Raw genomic sequence first — 9,500 nt, 5'->3', positions numbered from 1 at the left:
GCATGAGGAGGAAATTACGCCATAACTAGCCACGATAGTAGTACTCAATGATCCAAAAATAACACTTAAATGAGTAGTTAGGGATATCATGACCTAAGGAGTTTTCATATGCTATTTTCTTGCATAGTTTAGCTTGATTTTATTTCCTTTAATTCATTGATTGTTTAAATAATAGAGGAGATTTAGTAGTGCTGGTAATTGCCCATTCTTCTCTATGGGTTTGACCCTTAATACCCTATACTTAATCTCGACCCGTATACTTGCGAAAAATCACATGTGGGGTATTTAAAAATTTATAAATGTAAAATTGGATTGTGAATTGAGTTTAATTATTATACACATACCCCGCGCTCGTTAATATGTCCAGTTCCATACCTAGTAATCATCTCAAACTCTGATTACATTATCTACCATTAGAGGCAATAAAAAAGGACAAGAATACAAAGTCATATAGAACTAGTTTAAACAAAAGATTCTGAAATCTAACTTTATACTTCTTTTATTCTCAGGCTATCATTTGCTAAATTAGAAACCATGAAAATAAACAACCCATCATGAACACAGGCTAGTAACTTAAAATAAAGGGATACGAAATATTTTCTTCATAGCCTAATTTGCTAGCCCCAATAATTATTTTGCATATCATCCACCTTATCTAGTAAATAAGCACTTTTAATTATTAAGAAACTTTATATAAATCAAAATATCAAATTATAATTATTTATCCATAAATAATTTCCATCTTGATTATTGTTTACCTTAGACCTTTACTTGTCAAATTCTTCCTCCTCCACTCTAGCATTATCACCCTATTATCAAATAACAATTTTAATAAATAAAAAAAATTAAAATTGGAATGCAGATGTACAATGATGTTTATTATTTTATGGGGGGAAAATTAGTTACAATTCTTTCATTGTCAACCTAAAGATTCTTCATGTAATCACCACCCATCCTCTTGTCAACCTTAGGGAATTTTTTTCAAAAATAAAAAAGCCAAAAAGTAATTTTAGAATAAATAAAATTAAAAAATGGAAAAATAAAAGCATGTTTCTTTATCTTTAGGCGGAAAAAATATTCACGGCATCACATATAAACTTCAACTTGCCTCTTTTAGGGAGAAAAAGAAAGCCAGATGACGGAGGAAGTGACGAGAAAACGAATAAGCAAAGGTTTCTAATTAGAAAGCAAAAAATGACAAAAAAATATTAAATAGTACATACCAGAAAGAGACAATAAGAGTAGAAGATCATGAATGATAATTATTGGACTCAACCAAAAAAGAAATATCAAATCCATCCTTGAACTCCTGCAACAAAACCATTCATTTGGTTAATTATGGACAAAATTGAAAGAAAATGAATCAACTAATCCAATAGAGGGAAAAAAAAAAGCAGAGTAAACGATTAGGATGAAGGAAAAAAAGAAAGGAGTACAAAGTGGAAACTAAATGAGAAAGCTACAGTGTAGATGAGGATTTGTCTAGTTGTCTTTCGTCAAAGAAAGGAAATAAGGAGAACAGAAAAAAAAAGGAAAGCAAAAAGAAGAAAAGAAAAAATTAAGATAGCTTTCTCAGAAGAGAAATATTTTGTGTTAAAGTGAAGAGGAGTCACTTGGCATTCATTGAGGTTGCTACAGTAACTTCACTTCCTTTTTATATAATAGGTGTGTGTGTGTGTGTGTGTGTGTGTGTTTATGTATGTATGTATGCATTGGTATTCTTGTGTGTGCATATATGTTGGTGTTCTTATGTATGTATGTATGTATATATATTTATATATGCAGGGTTCAAATATTTTGCCACTTAAAATTAGTTGTACACTTTTTACCACTTATATACATACATACATACATGTATGTGTATGTGACTATACATATATGTATGTATGTGTATATTTACACACACTTTTCCTTCTATAATGCATAGTACATGCACCATTTTGGATGGTGAGAATGATGGTTGTTTGTACCCATAAAGTTTAATACAAGAAGTTAAAAGAGAAATACCATTCTAGTATGAGAATACTCTCCATTTACTCTAATAAATTATAATTAAGAATTTAAGTAAATAGAAATATTAAAGCGATGTTTTGAAACTCAGACCATTAATTGAATCGGTAAGGTGTTCGGATTGTGGTTCAACCAATCGGATTGGTTCACCCCAGTTCATTGAATTCTTTTAAAAATAAATTATATAATTATGCATGCACAGAATAAGACATCTAATGGACTAATTTAAGACTTTATCTGATAAAAAGTTTAATATTTTCAAAGAATATGGATTTTCACAAATCAAATTTTAAATTATAAGTTTAAACAAATAAAATTTACCTCAATTGTATCTACTAAAAAATAATCTTAAATCCTACCCAAAAACACCATAATATTCTTAAATTAAACAAAATTCATGTCTTTGGGAATTGGACATTGTGAGTTTAAAGCTTAAACCATGTATTTAGGAATTAAACATTGCAACTTTGTTAAATAAAAAAAAAAAGGAAAGAAACTTGAAGCATGTAGGAAGTCAAGAAACTTGATAAGAAGCAACATGTGAGAAAAAAATGAATGGATTCTGTGCCTAGTGGTTAGTTCTTAGGGTTAAGAAGAACCTATTCTTTTTTTTTTTTAGTTTAATAGATAAAAACAAAAAAAAATCACTAGTTTAACGGTTCATTCCGATTCGAGTGGTTTGCATGGTTCACATGATCGTCAATGATTCTTAAATCTAATCAATCTAAAGTATGAATCGAACTAGATGGGTCTGTTTGCAATCTGATCAATCGAACCAACCGATCCAACCTGAGTTTAAAAGCAATGACTCAAGGGGATTTCAGATTTTTCTTACCCTTTAATGGAGTGGCAACTTTGTAACATCCATGTTACATACTTTGATATGTTGACATCTATATTCTTTAAATTATCACAATTATTCTTCTAATTAAATTGAATACTTATGAAGGATACATGTCAATGCATGAGGGTGTGTAACATGGTGTCACATTAGTTAACATATCTGGTCTATCGAGGAATGGGGAGGTTTTCAATTAGGTTGTGATTGCTGACATGACACGTTGCTATTGGCTGATTGGTGGTCATCCAGTGTAATTCCATTTTGTCCAGTGGATATATGGTGCAGCCTTCTTGTGATGTTTCCTTTTTGTTCCATTTGCTTTCCTTTCTTTTCATTTCCCGTTCAGATTTTTTGTCCTGGCTGCTCTTTGTGCTTCCTGGTTAGTGAATTGCATTGCACAAATTGAGATTACAACTTGGCTTCCTCAATTGGAGGGTCAAGATTTTTTTCTTCTGAGGAGTGGGTGTTTAGGATTTGATGGATGACGGGCTCGAGACAGAAAATAGCTGATAATCTTCTTCCCCTTCCACTCGCGGTTTCTCCCAGTTCTTCCTCTTGTTCTTCTTCATCTAGGGCTAATTTTTTCTATTTTTTTTTGGTCATTTTTCCTGATATTTCTATTTTCTTGGCTAAAGGCAGCAAATCTCTTTTTCCCCATCTCCTTCGTGTCCTTTTGTGAAACAATGAGGAAGGAGAAGGTCAATATTTCATCTTCACTATCTGATGTGAATTTCTAGAATGCAGATATGGTACTTTTCTTCCCCTTTCTTTCCATGAATAATGTCTCCATTTCATTTCTGTTTTATCATTGATTTTTAATTTTTAATTTTTAATTAGAAGAAAAACTTTTAATATCGTCTGAGATGATGAATAATTGAAGATTAGCTAGCTTTTAGATGTTTATTTACTTAATTGTTTGTACCTCTTTGGTGTTTTGTTGTTCCATTTTTTTGCCTTTCTTGGAGGAATAATGGCCACCCATGAAAAACAACTGGTAAAGGAAAACATAAGTTTTGTTGTATCATTCTGATTTAATTTTTTTCCCTTACACTCCCAGTTTAGGATTTGATGGACGATGTTTTTTTTTCCTCTCTTTTTTTTTTTGTTCTTTTGGTGTTACTTTTCTGAGTATATTATTGGTTGTTGTTACAGGAAGGAATAGGAAGACTTGAAGTTGACATCTCGAAGAAGTAGTTGAAGCTGGTAATATTTATTTGTGTTCTACTATTTATACTATAAACCATAGTCTTTTTCTATAAACAGTTTCTCTCACCTAAATTAGCCTATTTTTGTTTATTGAGATTTTTGTCAGAGAAAGGATAAAGGAAAAAGTGATTGGAAGAATGAGCAACTTTCTTCCAGTGTTTTGTGTTTTAGGTTTTATTGTGTTTGTCAAAGTAAATTAGATACAAGTATCTTTTTCTTCTCTATCTTCATTTTTTCCCTTGGCTGGTGAACATGATGAATTTGTTATTTAAACTACTTGGTATTCTTGGTAATGTCAAGATTTCGGAAGCTGTATGATGAAATCTTTATTTCATAGTCGATTTTTCTGGTTTTGTGGTTTTGACTTGCAAAGTGAAATCATTATTATGACTGGCTTCCTTGAAGATGTTTTCATCAGTTCATGATTCATCAGATACATAGTTATATGAATTAGATAAATGGAGTTTCAAAAGCAAAATCCATGTAATCTACTATGAAGATACCATCTTTCCTCTTTTAAATTACTAAAGAAACTTGGCAAGATCTTTGGCTGGAAAAATATGTTCAGAAAATAGTATCCCTGTGCTTCACAACATTGACCTTTGATGTTGGACCCAATTTTACATTTTTAGAAAAAAAGAAAAATTGGAAAATAATGCATAGAAACTTCTCTAGAATTTGCTTCCACATATATATACAGTATTTTGTTCCCTTTGGGGAAATTTCATCGGTGACATTATTTTTATTGTTTGATTTATGTTGGTAAGACTTGTTTTTATACTCTCTCAATAGATTTCTACTCTTGTTTCTGTTATCGCCATTTTTTTTGTGAAATCTTCTTTCTTCTAAGCAACTTTAAAGGTTCTTTTCTTTATATGAATATGTTATTATTGGGGTACATCTAATCCTGATCCTACTTTTGTAGTAGGAAATGACCATACTTTGGGTTTTGTTACTGGTGGATCTGCTCTATTGCATGGTGCTACTCAAACAAGTGCCTTACCCTGGTCTTCAACATCAATGATATTTCCTCCAGCCCTAGGCATGCCTTCAAATGCTGAATGGAATGGGTATCAGGTAGTTTGTTTCTGACATCACTTCTCTATTTTACACTGCATTTGTCTACTTGATGACATTTATTGTAAGATTCATGTGTTGAATGTTCATCTGATGTTCAAATTGTGGGTGGTATTTGACAGATGGTGTTATCTTTGCTTGCTGACCACCGTATATGAATTTCATCTGATACATTAGATGTCACTGATGCATTTGAAAATCTGTCAGTGTCTCCAATTTGTGCTTGTCATTGTGTAAGGTTTAACGTATGAGGTAATAGTGTAGTGAACAAGTGCTTTCTTAGTTATAATTGAGATGAAGAAACTAATTCTTATCTTTCTATGCCATGTTAGACTATCTTTTTACTCATCTTTACTGTGATAAAGAGAGGCTGTGTTTCTTTTTTTTCAAGACTTTGAAGTTAATTAAAGTTAATACTGATTGTTGTACTCTGCATCTCTTTTGAAAATTGATAATAGGCTTGCTTTGCTATTTCATAGGTAATTTTGTTTTATACGTATTTCATAGGTATTTCGTAGGTACTTTTCTTTTGTTTTTTTTGGGTTTGGATCAATATCGTTTGATTAAAGTTTGAAATGTCATTCTTGCTTTGCTAAGCATGCTATCTATAGAACTTATTCAATGCTTGGCTTAAAACCTCAGGCTGTTAACAGTCGAAGTGGTTACTTTCAAACCATGTGAAGTGTGTGAAGTATGTCTCAATTAACAATGATTAACAAACTAATGCTAAGTATGACAACCAGGGAGTAGTGAACTTGATGAATCTGCTTTGAAACCTGTGTTCTTAATAATATTGAGATTAGCAAAACTTTATGACCAATGTTGGACTAATTTTGAGATTTTACAAAAAATGAAAAATTGGATAGCAACTCATAGAAACTTTTTTGTTATTTGCCTTTCCTATATATTTAGAGTTTTGTGTTCCATTTTAGGGATTTTTAATGGTCACATGTGCTTGTGTTTTCTTTCTATGGGAATAGAATAGATATCAAAAGTTTGATTAAACAAGTTGTTGCAAAAACTCAACAATCCATGTAAACCCTGCGAATATTCAATAGGAGCAACCCTGAAATATAATTGAATACCAATTTTTTAGATGAATATTGGCTTCACTATTTTCCTTTACACCTGAAAATTTTTATAGATTCTTGATGCTAGAGTAATATGAACTTTATTGGGAATAAAAGCTGAATTACATGGCATTATTTAGAGTTGCATATATTTTGGCTTTTGGATTGGAGTATGTCATTAGAATATAAAGATATCATCTCTGGAGAAGTTTCTGCTTCATTTTTACATTTTAGGATTTCTTGCCGTATTTGTTTGTTTGATTTTATTTCCTTTTTCACCTTATCTTCCATTGGCATTTTGTGTAAATTGCGCAGCTGCATGATCAAGTTGTGAAAAAGTTTAATTGCATACGATCTCTAAGGATCTGGCACATCTAATAGTTTCACTTTGGTGAAAACTCGAGTTACCAAGCAAGACACTTTAGCTTACCTATAAGAATTTTTTCATTTCTTGACTTTGACAAACTGTACCAAAAAAAAAAGAAAAAAGAAAAGTTTCTTGCTTGTGAAATAGGTTAAAAAATACAAGGGGTAACAAATTTTTTACGAGAGTATATTAGTAACCAAAAGTGCAAAAGTTTGTTGAATTTGTCCTATCCTTGTTGGCATTATTCAAGTCCCTTGATTTATTTTTAACTTGGTTTTACAGCAGTAAACTAATTTCGATGGATTATATCTTACTTTCTTTTTTGTTATAATACATGGCAGGTTCTTCAGCAGTTTCTTTAGAAATTGCTCATTACATTTTTGGGATGAGTACGAACGATAGAAAGTTTTGTTTTTGGTTAAGTTAAAATATGTATTTATTGGAATCATGGAAGTTCAAGTTCATGTTTCGAGATTCTACAAGACTCATTTTATTGTTTTATCTATTTATTATGAATCCCTTGGCTATGAACAATCTATATTTATTGTGTATATTATTGTACTTTTCAATGACATATTTTCCCATTTTTTAATCCTTAGTTGATCCTTAGTTGCGTTACAGGCATTTTGTAAACAGAGCATAATTGGGCATATAAATTTTAGAACTGCACGGTGATCTCCTCCTAGTGTGTTACAAAAGAGCCATAGAAGAATTGTAGGCTTCTGATGATGGGAAAAGCAAAAGCATGTCTCACACAAAATTTAAATTAGACTCAAAACACTGTAATCTCTCTCCTTCGTAAATCCAATTTTAATTCGCATGAAATTGCACCTATCATATGCGATTGCAGGGAGCTATTAGTGGAATTCCACCAAGTATCTTTGATGCATAGGTTCAGAGATCTTTGGCTAAAAAAGAAGCAGCAGCAGTTATGTCTTCTTGTTTTTTGTTCTTGCCCCTCTTTTTTAGAACCCCTTCTGATGGATGATTGAAAATATACAAAGGCGAAATTGATCTCTTTAGAATAGTGGGAGATAGCCTTCATCTGTACAAATTTCAAAAAAGAGTGCCAATTGAACGTGTTTTCCTAATAGCCCTATTCTCTATGGAAGCCTCATTGTATGAAAAGGACCTTACTCAGGATTCAGCTCTCATCTGTAGCCAAATAGTCTGATTCAGTTGCATAATTCCAGTATCATTGATGATTTATGCTTTTTCACAGCTGTAGGAATATTAAACCAAGCATCAATAATTAATGGCCACGTGTCTTTGTTTTATTGGTTAACTAGATAGTTGCATTGTGAGCTGGTAAAGTTGGCCACATTAGATTAGGCCCATAGTACTAGTACTAGAAATCAGCCAGCAAGAGACCTAGTACTATATAGCCTCTCATCTGTACTCTTTAAGGTGTGGCTTTGTTGTTTTGTATTCTTGCCTGAGTTTCGTTTGATTAATAGAAAACTTCCTTTGCCTCAATATTGTTCTTTATTTGATTGTTCCTATGGGTTGATGGTTTATTATTTGTTTGGGTCCTACAAATTGGTACCAGAGTTACAGTAGATTGAAATATGGCAAACTCTAACCCTAATATTATTTGTTTTATCCAAAAACTCAAAACCAAGGCGGAGTTTAATTTTTGACAGAAACAAATGGTAACCCATCTTAAAGTGTGTAAATTATATCGATATATTGAATCTACACTTGCTTAAGATACTAGTGAGGATGATAAGGCAAAAGATAGTTTGGTTTTGTCATAAATTCATCAGACAATTAACATGTCAGTTTTCGAAAAATTTTCTAAAGCTGATACGGCAAAGGAGGTTTGGGATATATTGGAAAAAACATACAAAGGGATTGACAGAATCCAACAAAATAATTTGATGATGTTGAAGAGAAAATTTGAACTTGTGACGATGGAGAAATCAGAATCTATTGAGTCATATTTTTCTCGTTTGTCAGATATTAAAAATGAGATGAAACTCAATCAGTATGACCTTCCTAACAAAACATTTGTTGAGAAAATTCTCAATACTTTACCCATGAAATTTGATCATGTGGTAGCTGTAATTCAGGAAACAAAAGATTTGTAGGATTTGAGTATTGAAGATTTGCATGGGTCATTAATTCTGCATGAACAAAGAATTAATGAAAAATTAGAGGATACCCCAGAGAAGGATATGGTAGAGAAGGCGTTGCGCAGGTGCAGTTGAATTTGAGAGGCAATAATAATGTTAGGGAGGAAGGCGAATCCAGTCAGAGGAATAGAGGTGGTTACAATAACAGAAGTGGTCGTGGCAATAATAACAAAGGCCGAGGAGGTACATTAAATCCTGGATGCGGTAGAGGTAATAATTTCAATTTTAAAGGTGGTCCTGGTAGAGGTAGAGATGGTAATTTTGGCAGAGGAAATAATTTTAATCAGAATAATTTTGGACAAAGAGTTCAATGTTATAATTGTGAAAGATTGGGCCATAGACAATTTGAATATAGATTTGGAGAAAATGTAGATAGAAATTTTCAGGCTAATATTGTTGACAATCAGGTGTAGGATAATAATAAAAATCTGAAACTTTATTATTAGCCTATAATGCTGTTGATGTAGTTGATAAAAATAAATGGTACTTGGATACGAGGTGTAGCAACCATATGTCTAACAAGAAAGAATTATTTGTTGAGTTTGATAAATCTGTCCATGGGGAAGTTAAATTTGGGAATAACACTGTTTTACCAGTAATTGGTAAGGGAAAAAATTCTTATTAGTTTGAAAAATGGTTCTACTAATTTTATTTCTAATGTTTTCTATGTTCCTGGGCTGCATCAAAATTGTTGAGTATGGGTCAGTTGTCTAAGCAAAATATGATATTCATATCAGGAATGGTATTTGTACTATTTTTGATAAAAATATTGGAATGATTGTCATGTACCAATA

At 31.9% G+C, this 9,500-nt stretch overlaps 1 long non-coding RNA gene across 2 annotated transcripts; it reads left to right on the top strand.

Annotated features, from left to right (window-relative positions):
* The first annotated feature begins 3,034 nt into the window (after positions 1–3,034).
* On the top strand, positions 3,035–7,105 carry LOC140008931 (uncharacterized). Of its 2 annotated transcripts, XR_011816256.1 has the most exons (5): positions 3,036–3,386; positions 3,487–3,600; positions 4,004–4,054; positions 4,983–5,134; positions 6,913–7,105. It is a non-coding gene; the product is annotated as an uncharacterized lncRNA (long non-coding RNA). The 2 variants fall into 2 exon arrangements; XR_011816255.1 differs by having other exon boundaries at positions 3,035–3,600.
* Positions 7,106–9,500: the final 2,395 nt, after the last annotated feature.

The sequence above is a fragment of the Coffea arabica genome, chromosome 6c (assembly GCF_036785885.1).
Source record: "Coffea arabica cultivar ET-39 chromosome 6c, Coffea Arabica ET-39 HiFi, whole genome shotgun sequence".
NCBI lineage: Eukaryota > Viridiplantae > Streptophyta > Magnoliopsida > Gentianales > Rubiaceae > Coffea > Coffea arabica.
The sequence above is the reverse complement of the archived record's forward strand: the minus strand, read 5'-3'. Positions and strand labels throughout refer to the sequence as shown.